We start from the raw sequence: 21,569 nt of genomic DNA on the forward strand, positions 1-21,569 counted from the left end.
AAAAAAATAGCATTAAATATTTATCCAGTACTAAACATGGCTCTGGTAGCCACAATATCTTCTATCCTTTGCAAATGAATCCAAGGTAGAGATATTAAGCTCACTTTGTAAATGAGAGAATTCCATCTGAAACTGGTTTTCTGTATTATTCCACGTAAGATAACAAACAAATGGAAACAGGCAACTCAGCTCCAGCATTCCTCAATTCAGTTCTTTGTTGTTGTTGTTTCCTTCCCAGCTACTTAGAGGTGATCTGAAGTATACACACTCTACTGTGTAGTGAGTAACATTTCAAAGAATCATTAAGACATAAATCTCCCCCAACTTTAAGGGTTTTGACTTTCCACTGACCTTTTCCAGCAGGCTGTACTATACATGAATAGATTCCTGTAAAAAGAACTCATAGTGGGCAATCGACCCCTGAACAACGTTCTACTATCAAGCAATGTCAAGGGCCCCTGGAGTGAGTGCCATGTTTCATATTCAACTTCCCTGTAACGCACCAATTCCCAGGTTGAAATTTCCTACACAAGATAATTTTAGTGAATGTTTGAAGTATTATTTTTATATTGCTAAAACCTAGAATCTATTAACTGAGGATTGCATTCACATACTTTTGTGTGGAAGGTGACATATCTGTGACATTTTTAACAGTAATTTAGGTGGTGTTCTCTCTCAAAGTATGTGACACTAATGAGAGGAACAGTTGGTCCTAAATTTGGACCACAACGAACCAATTACTGAGGTAGGTTTGAGGGTGATCCGGGGAGAAAATAAACTTGTCATTTTAGAAATGCTTTAGAAATTACAAAGGTAAACTAAAAGATGAAAATGATACCATTTTTGAAAGTGGAATAAAAGGGATTTGCTGAACCAGGAACAACTGAGATTGATGTGAATCTAAACTAAATTTCTAGAATGTCAATTTTTTTAAAGTATGTGTAAAACTTCAAGATACAATGTGATAACCGCTAAAGCCAATGTTGGTGTTAGAAGAACATTATGGCAAAGAGCTCCATTCTCCTTTTTGATGGAATCAGTAGATTATACAATCTTGAAGTTGCTATAGTTACATGTAGTGCATCTTGATCTCAGTAGACCTTTGACAAAGTTTCTTCTAATATTCTCTTTTGAAATATAGAGAAATTTGAATTTACAATTAGGTGATTTTGGTTGGCTGAGCAAACATACCCAAATAGAACCAATCTATGAAATTATGGTCATCAATCAAAGGTGAATAAATAAAATATCTTTAATAGATTCACATTTATTAATGTTAAATAATATATATTAACATTTGCATTAGCAACTTACATGAAGATAGTAGTATAGGTTTAAGAGTCTGTAGCTGGGACAAACCTGGTTAGGACTCTGGTGTCTTGGATTTTAGAGCCGTGATGCAGAGAATGTTTCCGTATTTGAATGGTATATACTATTTAACAAGGCATAAGAGATCTTTCTACATTAAATTTTAAGAAGACCACTTGACAACTACAAGACAGGGAAAGGACTGGTTTCACAGAATTTCCTCTGAGACGTACCAAGGTACTAGGTTTAATTGACTGTGAGCTCACTGTGAGCCAACAACACGATATGAATACAAAAAAAAAATTATTTGAGCCACATTAATGAACGAATGTCAGAATAGGAATGCCATGGACTTTTTACAATGTCCTCAAGACATCGGTGCTAGCATGTGCTGTTAAGTTCAACATTCTGTCTTATTTTGAAATTAGCGAATTTTGAAATCAAAATTAGGACACTGGTAATCTTAAAATCTGTGTCAATTAGAGAAATGAGTCATCTTGGGAAAGATCATATTAAAGAGTTATGATAACTTATCTAAATGACTCTCAGACTAGGTGGTGAGGGAAAGATGAAGAGAATTTTAAATTTGGGTGATACACACACACATGCACACACATATCTATTCAGGGAGAAGGAGCTAGCGCATTGCCTTGTGAACTGGTTGTCACTGGAAATACCTGCAGTGATGTTAATGATACACCTTACATTTATATGATATTTTATGCCAAAATCAAAATAACTTCAGGAAATAGGTGTTGCTTTTTATGCTTTTATTTCTTATTGAGATCTATTTAGCAAGCAAAATCATAATATATTTAATGTGCACAATGTGATGATTTACATACGTATGCTTTGTGAGAGTATTATCACCATTGAGTTAATTAACATATCCATCACCTCACATGTTTGCCTTTTTTGTGTGTAAGAATACTTCTACTCTCAGCAAATTTCAGTTATACAATACAGAATTGTCCGTTATAGTCATCATGTTACACATTAGATCCTCATTCTTTATCTTATAACTGAGAGTTTGTACCCTTTCACCAACCCTTCATATTTTTCCCACCCTCCAGCCTCGGCAACCACCAATGCACTCTATGTTTCTATGAGTTCAGCTTGTTTTTAGTTTCTACATATAAGTGATGCCATACAGTTATTTGTCATCTTCTGTATAGGTTTTTTCACTTACCATTATGCCCACCAAGTTCAACAAGTTCTCAAAAATGGAAATATAGCCTTCTTTTTAAAGGCTCATTACTATCCATTGTATACAAAGATTAAATTTTCTTTATCTACTCATCCATTAGTGGATACGTAAGTTGTTTTCATTTCTTGGCTGTTGTGAATGGTGCTACAATGAATATGGGAGAATAGATATCTCTTTGAGGTAATGATTTCATTTCTTTGGATATATACCCAGAAGTGGGATAGCTGGATTACACAGTAGTTCTAATTTGGTAGTTTTTAATTTCTTGAGGAAACTCTATACTGTTTCTCATAATGGCTATACCAGTTTGCAGTCCCATCAACAGCGTGCAAAGGTTTCCTTTTCTTCATATCTTTGCCAGCACTTGCTATCTCCGTTTTGATGACAGACATCCTAAAATGGTGTGAGGTAATATTTCACCTTTTTTTTTTTTTTTTAAGATCTTGCTTATTTATTTCAGAGAGAGAGAATGCACACAAGCAGGGGGGAGGGCAGAGGGAGAGGCAGGCTCCCCACTGAGCAGGACCCAATGCAGAAGTCGATCCCAGGACCCCAAGATCATGACCTGAGCCGAAGGCAGATGCCCACTCAATGACTGAGCCACCCAGGCATCCTGATCCTTAACCCTCTTAAAAACTGGGTTTTTTTTGCTATTGGTTGTACAAATTCTTTGTATATTATTTATATTAGCCCCTTATCAAAGTGGCAATTTGCCAATATTTTCTCTCACCAAGTAGGTTACCTTTATTTCACTGATGGTTTCCTTTGCTACACAGAGGTTTTGTTTGATGTAGTCCCACACTTTTTTTTTTTTTTTTAACTTTTGTCGCCTTTGCCAACTTTTGGTGTCAAATCCAAAAGAATCATTGCCAAAACCGTCAGAGAGATGACCACCTATGTTTGAGTTTTGTTGTTGTTGTTAGGATTTTTACAATCTCAGATTTTACATTCAAACTTTTAATTTCCTTGGTGTATGGTGTGAAGAGAGGGATCCAGTTTTGTTCTTTTGCATGTGGATGTGTTTGTTTGTTTGTTTTCCCAACACTGTTGAAGATACTGTTCTTTTGATGTATATTCTTGATGTCTTTGTCAAAAAGTAACTGTATATGCACAGGTTTATTTCTAGGCCCTCTCTTCTGGTCCACTGATATATGGGTCTGTTTATGCCACTATCATTCTTAATGTTCAAGAAAGCTTTGTAACATAGCATGAAATCAGGACACATGATGTCATTTTTGTTCCTTCTTAACATTGTTTTGACTATTTGGGGATTTTCTATGGTTCTATAAGAATTTTAGAACTATATTTTTCTATTTCTATAAAACACACCCTTGTATTGAATCTATAGATTTCTTTGGATAGTATGGACAATTTAACAATATGAATTTTTCCAATCCATGATCTTGGAATATCTTTCAATTTAATTGTGCCTTCTTCAATGTGTTTTACAGGTTTCAATGCAGAAATCTTTCCTCTTATTCATTAAATTTATTCCTGAGTATTATATTGTTTTTGATGCTGTTGTAAAGACAACTGATTTTTCTATATTGATTTTGTATCCTGTAACTTTACTGAATTTATTTATTAGTTCTAATAGATTTTGGTGGAGTTTCTGGGTTTCTATATAGAATATTATTTCATCTGCAAACAGAGATAATTTACTCATTCCTTTCCAACTAGATTGTCCTTTATCTCTTTTTCTTAACTGATTGCTCTGGTGAGGACTTTTAGTACAATGTTGACTAAAAGTGGCAAGAGTGAACATCCTTACTTCTCTCAATGGATGAATTTGAATGCCATGTGCTTGAGTTTGCTGGTCCTTTCTTCTACTTGATATAGTCCAATGTTGAATCCCTCTATTGGATTTTTCAGTTCTTAAGCTTTGACTTCAGTTTGGTACTTTTAAAATATTTTCTATCTCTTTGTTCAAAGTTTTACTTTACAAATGCCTTAGTTTCCTGACTTAAGTGAACATCTTTCTGAGTGCTACTAAGAATTCTCTGTTGAGTATTTACATATCTCCATTTCATAAAGATTGGTTTCAGGAGATGTATCTTATTCTTTTGTTTGAAACATATTCTTTTGTTTTTTTCATTTTCCTTAACTCTTTGGGTTGGTTTCTGCACGATGGAGAAAACAGCCTCTTCTAGTCTTACCACACTAGTTTTGTGTAAAAGCTGGGCATCATTAATCATCCCAATGCAAGTTCTCAGTTGCCTTCCAAACCTTTGTGATTCTCCATGCCACTGTCTCATCATCTTTGCACTTTGAGGCTCTTGTAGTCAAGTCTGAGTTAAGACCCATCAGCACCCCAAATGCAAGGATCACAGTAGCACTAGATCCAGGCTTATTAGAAGTCAGGCTCCCAGTCAACAACTGGGGATGGATGCAGTCAAACCTGTGCAGTAAAGACTGGGAAAGACTGAGACAGCATTTTGCTGAGCCCTGCTGTGATAGTAATGAGTGCTTGCAGCTTATTAAAAACTACTTTTTTTGTTTACCTAGTACTATTGAACTCATGAGTGAAAGCCATATTAGCTGTCAGAGTTAAGTGATCTTGGGGTGCATCTCTTGGGTAGCAGCTTTAAAAGTTGGGGTGAAAGATGTCTGCTTCAAACTCTTTAGTGTCAGGGAGAGGCTAGGAGTTGAGGGTTCCCTCCTGAATATACAGATTTGTGGTGGGGTGGTTGGGGGGAGAGAGTTTACAGGGAGAGTATATCTCAGCTTTTCCTACCTGTTTTGATGTGGGTATTTTCTCAGTCATTCAAATTGAATGTATAGGAGACATTCAACTAATTTCTGCATTTCTCTCAAAGAGAACTTTTCCATGTGCATCTGTATAATAAGTGTGTCCATGGTAGAAGGGAAATTCAGGAACCTCCCATATCACCATCTTAGTTCACAGTGGAATTTCATGCTTTTTAAAAATGAAGTCTTTAGAGTACAAGAAGTTAAGCCACTTTCTCATGTTTACATATCTAGTAAGTAGCTATTCTACAACCATCCCATCTATAACTCTCCTTTACTATTATAGAGTTCTCACAGCTACATAACTGTCAGCTATGGGTGGTTGTTGCTATAGAGGAAATCTGAGTCTCATGCTACCTTAAAATCTTATAATGCATTGAAACATTTTAAATTGCGTTATAGATTAAGTGGACGAATTAATTTCATTCTTGATTGTCAGATTAATGACTACATGAATCTTGCCATTGCTTTATTATCGATCCACCTACTTAGTGCTGATACATGACATTATCATCATTGAGGTAAAAGCAGAAACACACTCAGTTTTTAAATTATTTTTCTAAGTGATTAAAATAAGTTCATGGTGTAGGGATCTAAAGTGATTAGTATGTATAGTACAACAAGAAAACCAGTATTATTTCCTTGGGGTTCATAAAAATAATTGAAAATGTATATGGTAACTACACATTTGTGAATAAGCTATCTTTGATGTCAAGAACCCGAAGCCCAATTTTTGCTTATGACAAGGCAATTAGTTTTGGATGGCTTCCTCTAGACACTTTTCCCTGCTCATATTAGAACTTTATTTCTTCCAACCAGAAGACCATAATTTATTTTTCAAGCCCTTCAAGTTGTTTTTCAGGTGATTTCCTATATTTAGCCTTTCCCAAAGTAACATTGCTTTGGGTATTTACAAAATATGAACAGTTTCAACTTGTTATCCTCTTGAATGAATAATGACAGAGTGCATTAAGGAGAAAATTAACCTACAACATATGCCATGGTAAATTGAGAAATTAACACTAGATTTTTGTGTTAAAAGAGACTTTACTGTTGCTAGATATTGGTGAAAAAATGGAAGTGACTGTCAAGTACATCCAAGATGTGTTTTTTTTTCTTTTTCTTTTTCTTTTCTTTTCTTTTTTCTTTCTTTCTTTCTTTCTTTCTTTCTTTCTTTCTTTTTTTTTTTTTTTTTTTTTTTTAAGATTCTACCTATTTACATGACAGAGAGAGAGATCACAAGTAGGCAGAGGTGGTTGGGGGAACAGGCTCCCCACTGAGCAGAGAGCCGGACTGGGGCCAATCCCAGGACCCTGAGATCATGACCTGAGCTGAAGGCAGAGGCTTAACCCACTGAGCCAAGGCTTAACCCACTGAGCCACCCAGGTGCCCCTAAGATGTGTTTTAAAAAGACTTGATACTGGGGCATCTGGGTGGCTCAGTCAGTTAAGTGTCTACCTTCAGCTCAGGTCATGATGGAATCCAGCCCTGTGTCAGGCTCCCTCCTCTGCGGGGGGCCTGTTTCTCCCTCTCCCTCTGTCTGCTGCTCTCCCTGCTTGTTCTCTCTCTCTCTCTGTCAAATGAATAAATGAAGTCTTTAAAAAATGGCTTTATACTTCTGTATGCATAGTTAGGCTTTTGACTGACCCATATTAATCATTACCAAGAAAGAGGTATGTAGCTTATTTTTTTCTTTTCATCATTCTTTATTCTGCAATTTGTGTATGTGTTATATTTTCTCTTTAACCTACTTTCTTAGATTTATTTTTTATCTGATTTTAAATTCTTAAAAGATGGAAGACCATGAGTATATAGAAAAATTCTCATTTTACTCTATTATCCTACCTTGAAAATAACAGTGGATGTAGAAATTTGATAAAAATCAAAAGTACTGGGGCTGTCTCCTAGGTCTCAAAAACAAACAATACCAAATATTACTGGATGCTGTAAGATTTATTCATGCCTATTTTCCTACAAGACTTGGAGGGACATAATGTATTAATTAATAGTATTACCAAGATCTCTGATATACACTGTGGGATTTCTGAGAGTTAATAGCATCTCTGATCCTCTTATGATGCAGTATTAAGTAGAATCCTCTCCTTCCCTTCCCCCAACTCCTGCTCCCAAACTCAGCAGTGGTCCCTCCCTCTGTGTAGAATGAAAAGATTTGGAGAAGAAAGCATGAAAATTACATGTGGAATTCTGGGTTTGGTTCTTGGTTCTATATAGAGGTATGATTGCCTGAGAGTGAAAAGATTTTATCAAAATGTTTTTGATGTAATGAAAAGTAAAAGTTGCACTACTAACAGAACTTTTATCTGAAATAGTAACCTCTTTGATTGCTCAGGATATTTATCACCTTTACTGAGTAATTACACCACTGCTACTCTTCACCTGAAGCAGCCACAGGGAGATGAGTAAGTGGGAACTACAATAATAGCAAAAGAACCTACTTTTAGAAAAATTTGTCATTATAACTTTTTATTGGGGATCCATAATGAAAACCATGTTTGGTTTTTTGTTTGTTGTCTTTGTATCACAGCTTAATATGTCCAACACAAGCCTTTTTTACCACAAGTCCAAAGGGTATTCCTTATAGATTTGTTCTGCTAGCTTGAAAGCATGCTCATTTATCTTTTCAGTAACTACTCAAATACAACATAGCCTATGTTATAAATCTGACCGTTCTTTATTTTGAAAGATTATCTGTTTGTTTTCATGGGCAGAGAGACACCATGTTATCTGATTATTGAGAAATTAAGCAGTTCTTAAAATGGAACAATTTATTTTAGCTGAAACTCAAAAAGTAAAGAGGTTATAGTAAGACTCATCTACACAGGTTAATAGGATGTTTTTAGATCTGTAAACTAAATGACAGACTGCATGAAAATGTAGACACAGAAATTAACTTCAAATAAAATTTCTCATTTATATCACAATTATAAGGCACTCAAAGAATTGACTATTAAGACCCACTAGATCCTGAACTATGGTTTTCTTGGGAAATTGTAGGTATTTTTGTTTAATAACCCAAGTCATTCTGAAGAATAAATTAAACATAACACCAACCCTTCAATAAACTGAGATGCAAAAGCCATTAGTGACATTTATTATATGCATCTGAAACAGTTTAAAATATTTTAGAAAATTTTGCAAGGATAAGATACAAAATAGAATTATTGCCTATAGAGTATTTGACTTAGTTTCTCAAAAAAGCCTTGGTAGGCACTCAATAAATATTTGGAAATACAAGAAAGAATAAGTAAATGAGTAATTTCAAATAAATGAACATCCTTTGAAGAACATTTTCTAGTTCTGAAATTAATAGAGTTTGAAAAAAGAGTATTTTCCGAAAGTGTCATTAAAGATACCATTCCCTGAGGTTGAAGAAACTAGGTTTTGATAAGGAAGGCTGAGGAAAAAAACATTCTTCTTAAGTGTGCTAATGTTTAATACACATATAAATTTCAAGTACTCCCAAGAAATTTGTTCAAAAGACACTCTGTAGATGTAAAAATTCTCTAGAGTAAATTCATTTCAATGTATTTCTTTCTTTGGAGTGTTTGAAATAAGATAGTTGAACAGATGTCTTTGAAAAAATATATGTATACACACATATAAATACATATATACATTCACACATGTATATGGAGACTATGTCATAAATAATTTTAAGTTTTAAGGAATCCCAAAACATTATTAAGAAAAATCTTTTGTATGTATATATGTTATGTCTCTCTCTCATTTTTCTGCTTTTTAAGGGAAAAATAAATGTTCAATAATGTCCTGATACTGGCGATATGTTTTCTTTCATCTGTTTTTCGAGGACATGCTGGAAGCTTGTGAATTTTGTTTACTAAAATCATTGAATTATATTTTCACTTTTCAAAATGAAGTAAAGCCAGATTATGTTTTTTATAGTTACATTTATTTACCTCATTTTTACTTTGCATGTTCTCTCGATCCAGTTTCTTTCAGGGTTATGTCCCTTAACGATTTCTTTCTCACAAATCATTAGTTTCATCTGCTCCTTCTCCTCACTCTCCAAATTAGCTCCATTATTTCTCCTTTAAGAAAAACAAAACCAAAACCACTCCACCCCAAACATTAGTAAGCATCACTAACATTTATTTGTGTCCTTGCTGTGTGTCAAGAATTTAACCTGAATGAACTCACTCACCATTCACAGTAATCGTATGAGATAATTATAATACCTTCTTTGACTGATAAAGTCACTGAAATACAGAGAACTTAAGTAATGCTCACAACACGAAAAATTGCCAGAGCAGGATTTGAATCCAGGCTCAGATGCATTTTCTCTTTGTTGAGTCACTTAGCTCTGCTTTGCCCAAGACAAAAAAAAAAAAAAAAAAAAGAAAAAAGAAAAAAGAAAGAAAGAAAGAAAAAGAAAAGAAAAAAAAATTGCATTCAAGTTTTCCTTCCAGACTGTGCTATTTTTATTCTGTGCAATGAAAGTTTATCACAAACATAGTAGCTTAAAATAAGAAACATTCATTATGTCACAAAATCCATGGGGCAGGAGTCCAGCTTGGTTGTTTCCTCTGCTGAGCAATCACAAGGGTTCCATGAAAGTCTTGTGGGGCATTGTTTCTTTCTCAAATTCTACATCCTCTGTCAAGGTCATGTGACTGCTTTTCGTTCCTCATAGTTGCAGGACTGAGGCCACTTCTTTTTTGCTGGATATCAGCTAAGGGTTGCCTTCTGGTCCTAGAGGCCACATTAGTCTCTTACTTCCCCTGCACATGGCCTGCCCTGGGCCTCCCCACAACATAACAGTTTACTTCTTTCAAGTCAGCAAGAGAATTTCCCTCCCCAGTCAGCTAACAGGTTGTCACGTACCATAGCATAATTATGGAGTGACATAATTTGCCATTTTCTACGGGCTAGGAAAAAAACAGGGACTTAGGGGGAAGGGATTGTATGAAAGTACAGTTCATTGGGGAGTGTCTTACAATTTTGCCCAACACTCAGATCTCTCTACCTGCCAAAGCTTTGGACCTTCCCCCCCACCCCCACCTCTTGCAACTTCAGCCTCTAAAGGAAGAGGCTCTATTTACAGTCTTGGACTGTTTCAACTTCTCTGTGAGTTTCTTCGTATTTAAATCTGACCTCAACTCTGTTTTGCCAAACTGCATGTTCTGTTTGTTTTTAACCGACATTCTATTTAACCTCCCGCTAGCACTAATTTTTTGATTTTATCTGACCACCCTAGAGAATTGATTATCAAGGTAATTTTTATCCTAAATTGAGTGTTAATTCATTGAACCTGGAATACATTAACTACTCAGTTTTATTTGAAAATCTCTCTAAATTCTCACTTATCTTATCCTGGTTTATCTGTCCTTCTACATTTCTTCTCAGTTTTCTTTACCAGCACCTTGGTGTGGATTCAAGTTGCCTTCCAAGTCATCATGCCTTCTCACTCTTTCTACTTCCTTGGAACATTCCAGATTCAAGAATCCCTACAATCTAATCCCTAAATACAGATTTCTTTAAAAGCCCATAGCAGATTTGACCAAATCCAGTTCAGCATCTTCTCTGGTAATCCTTTAACATACTTTGAATTACTTCTACTGCCAGATATAGATATTCAGAGCCTCTGTATTTTTTTTTCAATTTCTCTACTTCCTATCTCTGTACAGACACCAAATCCAGTAGTTTTACCAAACAAATGGCTCTTCAGTCTTCTTCCATATCATTGAGTCATTCTTCTCACTTTTATATGTTTAACGTATATATAAACACTACCTTAAAAAAATTTTGGGATTTTTTTTTCCACATGTAAATATTCAATTTTATTTTTAGGGCATGAACACAAGCAAAAGTCTTCCCCAGTCATCAGTGACTGGATGTATGGCTCTCTAGGACTATGTATTGGCATGGTACCTCCATGAGTTACCTTTTAATAAATGTGTGTAGGACAAATAAACAAATTTCTATATAAGCCTGGTATTTCTTATAGAAACAGTGTTTAACAATATTGAATATTGAAACGATTTGACAGTAATTGGTAACCTTGAATGTACTGTAGTAGAGCTGAAAAGTCTAATCAGATATTAAAAAAAAAATGATTTGGTAAGGTAGAATCAGTCACTTAAGTCTCAAATAGAAGTTTAAGAAGTATAGAGTTTGGGGGTGCCTGGATGGCTCAGTGGGTTAAGCGTCTGCCTTCGGCTGAGGTCATGATCCCAGGGTCCTGGGATCGGGTCCTGGAATCGAGCCCTGCATCAGGCTCTCTGTTCAGCAGGGAGCCTGCTTCCCTCTCTCTCTCTGCCTGCCTCTCTGCCTACTTGTGATCTCTGTCAAATAAATAAATAAAATCTTAAAAAAAAAAAAGTATAGAGTTTGTGGGTCCCAACTTCCTGTGATTTGATAATATGTGTAAAGTCATGTCTGTTAAGCTTTTTTTCTTCTTTCTATCAAATCCAACCTCCCACCCCCATTTCCAAATGGCATAAATTAAGCCATGGTGACTGTACTATTAGATTAGATGCTCATGTTTTTCATTATAGTACATAAATCTATTTCTATGTAAATGTCCATACTGCCAGCTAACATATTAATTCATTATAATCTGTTTACATTTATTATAGAAACATATTTTTGGAATTTGTTATCAGATTGGAACCAGCAAAACCTCAGAAGGGCAAGTCCCCGGAAGAGATCATTTTGCTTAATTAAAGGTTGTTAAAATTTGGAATATGATGTATAACCTAGGGAGAAGAGAGTGACCCAAAGAATTTTAGCAGGAGATGACTCAGAATAGTAAGACAGAGAAGAGTTAGTTATAGGCTTTCGAAACTTGAGTGGTCATGGTAACAAGAGGTGAAGAGAAAAATCTCTATTCCTAGGATCAACCTTCTATGACCTTCCAGAGGAATAACTTATTTTACACAGATAAATCTTGAGCATATCAGAAAGTGTCAGTCTATTTTATGTAAATTGCCTCCAAAATGCAATTGCAATTTTTCATAGAAAACACACTTACTTTCCATACACATAGACACATATATAGAGACACACATAGACATATTTTATCTCTCAGTCAGTAGTCCTCTGGGTAAACTGCCATTTTAATAGAAAATAATAAAATACTGACAGTTCATGAAGAACATTATCATTTTAATGGGTGCTTCCCCCCCCCATTTTTATAATAAAAAAAAAAAAACGTGTGTGTGTGTGTGTATGTGTGTGTGTGTGTGTGTGTGTGTGTATGTGTGTGTGTGTGTGTTACGGGGAAAAATGCAATTCTTCCTTGGTAGGCTTAGAGACATTACACATTGACCTTTCATTTCACAGGAGTCCCTGAGTGTGGGGACAAAGCCATTTGACCTTATGTGACACCAGTTAGACAATTCTATTGTATAAATGTCTCATGTCAACCAGAAAAAATACTTCTTTCTATTCTTTTGTGCCCTTTAAAAGAATGGTATCCTGCCTAAAAACAAGGAGAAATAAGCCCTGTGAAATGAAATGGTCTCTTAATAAAAAAGATTTTGTTTCTCCCTCCTCAATGTATTTTTTCTCTCTTTATTAATCAAAAAGAACAAGATTCCAAGATTTCTTAGACGATATGATTTATTTCAACACTTTTGCTGCTTTGCATACCTGAAAATTACTTTTGTAACCAGACTTTTAGACAATGTATACATAGCTGGAATAGTGAAATACAGCCTACATTTCAGTGTCTTGAATATTTTGAAACATTAAACCTTGCCCTTTCAATCTGATCAGTATCCACGGTAGAGATTGAAAAATGACTTGATATGCAGTGTATTTTCACTGTCAAATATAACGCAGAATTTGTCAGGGTTTTACAAGTACAGTTTTTCACAACTGGAAAGGAAACATTCATTCCTTATGTCTATTTCTTGTTCTACAATTCAGTCTGTCTAGGACAGTTTGGGGCATATATTTGATGCAGTGTGTTGTTAGATGCCTAGAATGTTAACATGGTTATTCTTTGTAGTTTCATGAGTTGTAAAGCCAACTGGGAAATTAAAATCCTGCAGAAATAGATAAATCCTTGATTAAGGCATGAGTTTTATTTTGCTTTGTTTCCAAATACTGACATTAGAAGGGAAAGGGAAAAAAAAATTCCTAAAAGCATATATTTTGAAAAATGCAATTTTTGCATTGATATATATGATATTAACCACCTGCAAAGGATTTATTACTGCCCATTCCCTGTAGGATCATCTTCAGTCTGAATTTCTCTCTCATTAATCCAATTTATTTATCTGGATGAGTTCTAGTGCTTGTGATTACCTCTGTTTGGGGATTAGTTACACAAGTGAAATTCACTCAAATTGAAGGGTAGGTTTCCCTTTCTAGAGTACTGATCAATGATACTGTAAATTTCCATCTTTCAATTTGTTTTGTGTAGTTAATGTGACATGATAGAAATATAAATTAATGTAAATTTTGATTACTTTCTGGATGTAACATATATATTTTCTCATAATAGTGTTATGTAAAATCAACATGATAAAACTCTTATTATTTGTTTTTAAATACCATCTGATTAGACTTTTCTCTCCTTCTAAAACCAGACTTTTCAATACACTATCTAGCTTTGGTTTTGTTGCTTAGTATTTTGACTTTTATTTACCATGTAACATAAAATGAATATAGTTTTGAGTGCAATCAGAAGAAGCTTATTTTTTGCTATGACATATTTTGACATTATTTGTGTATAAATACATAAACAATTTTTGGATTTCTGACGAATTCTAAATGATATATATTTAGGCCATCAGTAGTTGTAATCCTCCTACCCAGAAAAATAACACTACCATTTTCTTACGGGTTAATTCCTGGTGCTGAAACATATGCCCTGGTTTTCACTGACATTGAATTATTACCTACAGCTATAAATCTTGAGTCAATTTTCTATGAATGGCATTTTACAGGTACAGGGTATATTAAGCCTGCCTCCCACTTAGATAATGGTCTTCCCACCATGCTTTATTAAGTTAGCTACCTTCGCTTTATGTTGTTTAATGTAAACTGACCTCTAATTTTCCTATAAACTCTTATATTTGATTATAAGCTATAGTGAAGGGAGACCTCATTTTCAGATTTGAAATAAAGAGACTTGCTGTGTTCTATTATTAAAGAACATAATAGCAAATGAGGATTTAAAAATAAATAAAAGGATATATTCAATTATGATTATTTCCATTTCCTCTTTTAAGCTAAAAGTAAAGACTATAAATATGCATAAATATATTTTCCTGCTATTTAAATTTAAGCAGTCAGATAAAACACTTAAATATATTTTATGGGATAATGTAATTTGGTGATTTATTGCAATATGGAAGTTTAAAGTTTTCTCATTCTTTTTTTTTTTTTTTTTTTTTTTTAGATTAGGGCTTGAGTCCAATCTTAGTAAAGGTAATCTATGGTAATTTAGTAATTTTTCAAAATTTAATTTACACAATTACATGTTATATATTTCAAATTATAAAGACTACACTGTCACTCCATAAATGGGGTAGTATAAACCAAAGCGAATTTGAAATATTTCACTGTATGGCTGAATAATATACCACACACACACACCACATCTTCTTTAACCATTAATTAATTGATGGACTTTTGGGCTCTTTCCATAGTTTGACTATTGTTGATAATGCTGCTATAAACATTGGGGTGCATATACCCCCTTTGAATCTGTAATTTTGTGTCCTTTGGGTAAATACCTAGTATTGAAATTGTAGATTGTCAGGTATTCTATTTTTCACATTTTGAGGCACCTACAAACTGTTGTCCAGAGTAATTGTATTAGTTTGCCTTCCCACCAGCCATGTAGAGGGTTCCCCTGTATCTGCATCTTCACCAACACCTGTTGTTTCCTGTGTTGTTAATTTGAGCCATTCTGACAGGTGTTAGGTAGTATCTCCTTGTGGTTCTGATTTGTATTTCCCTGAAGATGAGTGATGTTGAGCATCTTCTCATGTGTCTGTTGGCCATCCAGATATCTTCTTTGGAGAACTATGCGTTTATGTCTTCTGCTCATTTCTCTGGATTATTTGTTCTTTGGATGTTGAGTTTGGTAAGTCTTAATAGATTTTGGATACTAACCCTTTATCAAATTTGTCATTTGCAAATATCTTCTCCCATTCTGTAGGCTGCCTTTTAGTTTTGTTGATTGTTTCCTTCACTGTGCAGAAGCTTTTTATTTTTATGAAATTCCAGTAGTTCATTTTTGCTTTTGTTTCCCTTGCTTCTTGTGACATGTCTAGTAAGAAGTTGCTATGGCTGAGGTCAAAGAGATATCTGCCTGTGTTCTTCTCTAGGATTCTGATGGTTTCCTGTCTCACCTTTAGGTCCTTCATCCATTTTGAATATATTATTCAACCATCAAAAAGAATGAAATCTTGCCATTTGCAATGACTTGGATGGAACTACAGTGATTATGCTAAGCAAAGTAGATCAGTCAGAGAAAGACAAATACCATAAGTGAAATTTAAGAAAGAAAACAGATGAACATTTAGGAAGGGAAATAAAGGGAAAAAAGGAGAGGGAAACAAGCTATAAGTGACTCTTAATGATAGAGAACAAATGGAGGGTTGATGGAGGAATGTGGGTGGGGGATAAGCAAGATGGGTGATGAGTATTAAAGAGGGCATTTTTGTGATGAGACTGGGTGTTGTACATAAGTGATGAATCACAGAATTCTTCTCCAGAAACCAATATTGCACTGTATGTTAACTAGCAAAATTTAAATTAAAAAATATTTAAAAATTAAAATATTTCATATGGAAAGATAAACCTAGGACATCTTTTTTTCATAAAGGATAAATGGTCCACAAAATTATGTGTTGTTTTTACCAATAAGATAAAAATTCCATAATCGTAAACAAAATGGTGGAATATTTCCTGATGTCCTATTTACTATTAATTTTGTAGTAAAATTTGTATCTGATTTTTTATGACCTGTGATTTCTTTACAAAAATGAAGGAATAAACTTTCTTCATTATAAGATCATCACTGCAAGAATTGTCTTCACTTACATAATGTGCTCAATATTGTTAATTTTGTACCTTGTATTGAGAAAATAAGTTCATTTTAAGCTTATGCAAAATTAGCAAAATGATAAAACAACACTTAATTTGACTATTGTAGGAAAAGTTACAATAATTGTTTGCTTATTTGAAGTAAATTATTAGGAAGTTTGTTTTGCATGTGTTAATTTGATGGGCCTCATGACTCTTTGAGGTAAACTACTTCTATGTACATTTATAGTTGAAGAAATGAAGGATGCAAAAAAGCAAGTAATTTATCTAAACTTAAAGTGATGCTCTGGAATCTAGGCCCTATTCTTTTGTTTGTTTGTTTCAGACTTTTATTTAATTTCTAGTCAGTAAATATTTAGTGTAATATTGGTTTTTAGAAGTAGAATTTAGTGATTCATAACTTATGTATAACACTCAGTGCTCACTACAAGTGCCCTCCTTAATACTCATCACCCATTTAGCCCCATTCCCCAGCCACTCCTCTCTAGCAACCCTCAGTTTGTTCTCTATAGTTAAGAGTCTCTTATTGTTTGCATCCATCCCTTTTGTTTGTTTGTTTGTTTGTTTTCCCTTACCCTATGTTCATCTGAGACATACAGATGTCTGTCATCTCACAGTTGCTCAACATCAATCAGGATCAGGAAACTACAAATCAAAACCATGATGAGATACCACCTCTCCCCTGTCAGAATGGCTAAAACTAACAACACAGGAAAAAACAGATGTTGGTGAGGATGTGGAGAAAGGCGGAAGTCCCTTAAATTGTGGGTGGGAATGTAAACTGGTGCAGCCACTGTGGAAAAAGGATGGAGGTTCCTCAAAAAGTGAAAAAATAGAACTACCCTACAACCCAGCAATTGCACTAGGTATTTATCCCCAAAATACAAAAATACTGACTTAAAGGGACACGTGCCCCCCGATGTTTATAGCAGCATTGTTAACAACAGTCAAATTATGGAAAGAACCCAAATGTCTATTGACTGATAAATGGGTAAAGAAGTTGGGATCTAGACTGTAGACTTGATGTATAACACATTTCTGCTCCCTCTCCTCCCCATAATTTGTTTTTTTCTCCTCTCCATAATTTAAAGCAAAAACAAATCAATACTCAATTTTGTATTTATTGTGATGTAACTCCCTATCTTTTTATTTTAATCTTATTTCATTTTTCCTTGATTTTCTGCCTCTCCCTGATCTTATACATACAAACCACCAACAAACTGGAGATAAGTTACTTGATTCTTTTATAGGAACCCATTTCAGATTTAAAGCTTTACACAATTATTTTCCATGTTTCATATTAAGAAACTTACGCCAATAAATATAAATTTTATAATCTTCTATTTGGATTTCTGATACTAGATGATCATTTATAGTCAAATAAAGGCCAATAGATAAAATTTCCTTGATTTTTGTTGTTGTGGTTAATGAAAAAGTGAGTATTCATTAACCTAAAACTGCCCTAAAAAAAGGACCCTAATGAAAAACTTTTAAAGTTCATGCAAATAAGTAATCTTTCTCTAATACAGCTCAGGATGACATTTTTGCATATCATGAATGGTTTTAAAATATTTTTATGAGAATAATAATACTCTCTTAAGCATTTGTATTTAATTTAATTTTTAATGGTAATACTTTGAATCATATGGTGATTAGAAGTAGACCTAGTTTAATTTCTATATTTTTAAGTGGGAATAAGCAAGTAACATCTTATGAGTATAGAACTGTTCAATTCTGAAATGTTTACAAATTTGAGGCTGAATGCACCACTGTATAAGTTAAGCTTTCTGAAGTGATACACATCTCATGAATGATAAATCATCATGCCATTGCTGATCAATTACAAATGTGACTGTGTTGCAGCAAGCCATTGTCTCTTGCCTAAAACTGATTACTCTTATTACCTGACAAGTCACTTCATACTTTTAAATGAGAACCAAGGACCAAATATACAGATTGGTTGCACTCGTAGGGTGATTGATAAGGATTTAATTATAAATCATATTTTAATTCAGTTACTCTGTTCAACCAAGTATAACTTATGAAACTTAATGTATAAAATATTAATTCATTCTATAATTGAGTTTGTAGTTTTACAAGGGCTCATTGCCCCAGATGCGGTGGGTGACATCAAAAAAGATAGCTCGCTAACCTGCCCAGTGAATGAGCCTAATAAATAAATCTTGCATCATCAATATAAAAAGTCTGTGTCTGCAGTTTCTTCACTTCTCATCAAAATATAGCAGAGACAAAACCAAAATAAATCTGACTTCAAGTTCTTTAGAAAGACAAATTCGAAGTTAAAATGCATATGGACTTAATAACTAATTTTTCAAACAGTGTGTGTGTGTCCCAGGGAAGTTATCATCATCATCATCAATTTATATTTATTGAGTTCCCACTGGGTATTTGGCAGTGGAGCAGACAGAACAGAGAAAATAATGATTTAAAATATTTCTGGAATCCTAACCTTCACACGAGTATTATTTCGTGCATTCATAAATAACATTAAATCAAAGCAGATTACCATTCATGTTTTTAAACCAAAATACATTTATGAAACTTTGAGTGTTTTTTAAAAAGGATCTTTTTTTTTTTTTTTCTGCTTCTGATAATATTTTCTTTTCAAGAGTGTCCTCAACTCCATGAGAAGAATCCTAAGCTGAGTGTCTGGAGAATCTTTTGAAGGCATAGTGTTATGCTTCTCTTTCAACAAACCTAAATGGCCTTTTTACTTTTCATGGTCTGTTATGGTTTTTAAGTGCTTTTTAAGTTTTCCTGACTTGCATCCTACACAGGAAGCTTCAGTGAATACAGAATGTGTGGTTGCAGTCAGGAAAGTCACACTCATTAAAATGATATTCTGAGGTTGCCCATTTATTTGCTATTTATGAAATGCATATCGAATTGGCTTATTGTGTAAAAGTCAAGGACTGATTGTTCTGTCAGGACTGGAGACACAGCTTTTGATCTGAAATTTAGCTCTCTACGTTCTTCGTCTGTCCTATCATCATAAGGATTTTTTTTTCTTCTGGGTTTAACCTATGCTTGCTTTAGTATATGTGCTGCCGAAGCGAGCACGGCCTATGCTTGCTTTAAAGATATTTTCCTGCTTGTCATTCTATAGCAGGAGGGGTGTGTGACTAGGAACCTGTTCTGAGCTACTACTAAAAAAAAAAATAAATAAATAAAAAAAGAGTTAAAAATTAACTCAGCCTACCCATCAACAAAATGCTACTGAAATATAAACCTGTAAGAGAGTGATGCTTTTAATATTGAATTTATTGTTCTATAAGACAATAATTTTCCTCCTGTCCCCTATCAGTTGTATAGCCCTTTTACTAAAATTAAACTTTCATGGAATGAGGGTTATTTTATTATGAACCTCTAGTCAGAACTATTTATGTAGTTTATTCTGTGCAAGTTAGTATGGAGAAGCACAGAAGTATTTGGAATAATTTCCTTGCCCTCTCTGAAATGATCACGCAGTTGGACTATGCTACACTGCATTATTATTACTCAAAATTTGTTCTGACCCTCTCCTCAAGAAAATCATCTTACAGCATCTTAGATGGGGGCTTTTCCACCAGCCTGGAACCTAGAACGAAAGTAGTGACCAGTGATGGACATGAGCTGTAAGCAGGAAATAGACCTTTGTTGTTAAAAGTCCCAGAGATCATATAATTTAGCCTCACTAATTAATACTGGGAGGAAAGTTCAAAGAGCTCAAGTCAAATGTTTAACCTTAAATCTCTTTCTGATAGAACATTAAATACTAAGTACATGTATCTTCAGTAAATAATTACCAGAGATTCGATTCCTGGAGTTTTACTTGTCTATTTGCATTCTACCTAGGTATGTTCCAATTTATGTATATTCAATACATGATAATTCTAATTTATTAAAAAAAAACTTGGGATCTTTATTTAATAAAATGCTTTATTGAATTTATTTTAAATAGTAAAAAGCCATTCAAGTTTTATTTTAAAAAAAATCAAAAACAAAAACCTGCTACATAAATTGGACAAGCCCTTTGTGATTTTTCTTATCCCAAGGTAATCAAAACAGTGACTATATATAGCATCCCTTTATTATTTTAATAATTTATATCAATTTCATATCTCCTCTACCTGAAACATAAAATCGCTTACAGTTAATTTCTTCATTTTTAATGTTATGCTTTCTGATCCCCTCTTAGTCATCAGTCGATTCTGTTTGTTATACGTTCTATTTTTTCTCACTTCTCCACTTTTTCAGGTGTTAGAAACTCACCAAGGAAAACTAGTCTCAGTCCTCCTCCTGGGTCCGAATAAGGGAGGACCCAAGTTGCTTTAGTTCTGTTGCTTTAGTTTAAGGTTGAAGGCTTGGGAACATGGTAACCCAGATCTCTGCCTACTGCTCAACAGATTTGAGCCCCAGTACCTCTCAATCTCCTTTCCCTTCCTCCTCTTCTTTTCTTTTTTTCTCTTCCTTCTCCCCCTCTTCCTCCTTCTCCTTCTTCTCTCTGTCCCCATCTCTTCAGGAAATTTACAATGAAAATATAAATAAATAACTAAAAATAAATAAATAATTAAATAAAAATAAAATTTAAAAAATTAAATGATCACAATGGAAAGGGGACATTTTATTAGTCTAGTTCATATGTCTTTTAGCATGAAATGAAAATTAAAGTGAAGGATTTATAAATACAGTTTACTCAGATGTTTGAGGAATGTTTTATTAACCTAATCACCATGTGTTTTTATTAATTTCCATTTTCATAATAAAATTCATGGTATCATTTAGTTCTTCTGATCTACAATCATACTGTGTTACCACAGCACTGAGCAGTGGAGCCCTGTGAGGCCAACTATATTCTTTTTTTTTTTCTTTTTCTTTCATTTTTTTTTTTTTGGAAGTATAGTTGACGCACAATGCAACATTAATTTCAGGTGTAAACATAGTGATTGGACAAGTCTGTATTCCATCTATATACTTGTAAGCTGAGTTTACTATTCCAGATAGAAAAAAAAACTAAATGTCTACAGAATGCTGCTAATATCTGTATAAAGTCTTTTGTCTTTTATCCCGTCTTTTCCCATATCAGACTTTGATCATGAGTTGTTCTGTTGTCTCCTTTCTAAGGAGTAGGAGCGGTTGACATCCTAGCTTTCTTGTGAATTTTTTCTTTCTTCTGTACTCCATTCATCATTCTCTCCTGTTTCTAGAGTATCATAGGATCCGATTTTTTGTCCTAATTCATATAATTGGGGCACCCATC

Source organism: Martes martes, assembly GCF_963455335.1.
Source record: "Martes martes genome assembly, chromosome: 5".
Classification (NCBI taxonomy): Eukaryota; Metazoa; Chordata; class Mammalia; order Carnivora; family Mustelidae; genus Martes; species Martes martes.